Source organism: Echinococcus granulosus (genome assembly GCF_000524195.1).
Source record: "Echinococcus granulosus chromosome Unknown EG_S00058, whole genome shotgun sequence".
Classification (NCBI taxonomy): domain Eukaryota; kingdom Metazoa; phylum Platyhelminthes; class Cestoda; order Cyclophyllidea; family Taeniidae; genus Echinococcus; species Echinococcus granulosus.
In genome coordinates, this window is record NW_020170438.1 from 309,592 (window position 1) to 310,646 (window position 1,055).

A 1,055-nucleotide genomic window follows, 5' to 3' on the forward strand; every position below is an offset into this window, starting at 1 on the left:
TTTTGCTGGTAACTTCCATCTTGCGAAAAGGATTCGCACTGGCAGTTGGTAAGATACCTACCTTCTGACGCTCTACTCCGATCAGTACATAAGGGCATTTGTTTAGGCGGTAAATCTAAGTAGGATAGCGAAAGTTCTCCTACAAGCAGAAAGGAACAAATGGCTAGAAGTGGCTCAGCTGTTTCCTCTCATTTCTCACCGCATTACATCACATCAGAGTCGATTCAAATTGACACGAGTAAGCAGACTCATTTGTTGCCTCCATAACCTGCTTTCTGCTCTCCCATCTGCTCGCCCATCTTGTTGACTTTAAAGTGCCATTGAATGTACATGCACTGTGTGGAAGTAGGACTAGCCTCACTGATTTTGTACTTCAGCATGTCTGCTGATGTTATTGGAACGTGTTCTGGGAAAAAATAAGAGAACGAAGCCACTCTACTCAAAAGCTAAGACATGGAAAGGGCATGCTTGTTAAGGGTAGGAGGTGCATGGTAAAGGACCTGCATATGACCACACTATACTGATGTGAATCTGCACATGCGTGTGGGGATTTTATGTCAGCGTACCTGCCGTCACTCTTGACTTTAGCCAGTTGCCATTCCGTATTCCTACTTCACACACGATCAGAATTCTCTCCAATGCACACATCCGCACAAGCCATTTTTGCTGAAATTCGCACTATTTTGCCTCTTCTATTCTCTTTTATCAAAGCGCCAACAGCAGGAACAGCAACACTGGTGTCCAACATCCAATTGAGTCGTGAGGGTTCCCACTTCTTCAACTTCACCTGGAATGTCCACAGACTGACACAACTCGGTGTAACTCACATTAAGGTAATTGTGGAAACCGATTTATCCTCCGGCATCCACGGATATACAGCTGCAAATGTGGCAGTTGGGGAAGTGACTGTTAACGAATTGGAGCCCTGCACATCGTACAATGTAACTGTGGAAGCTACTGGAAAAGAAGTCCACTTTGTGTATTTCATGGGACTCATTACGACATGGCCCACTGGTAAGCCACACCCAAGCCATCTCCACATCCACCCCACTTTA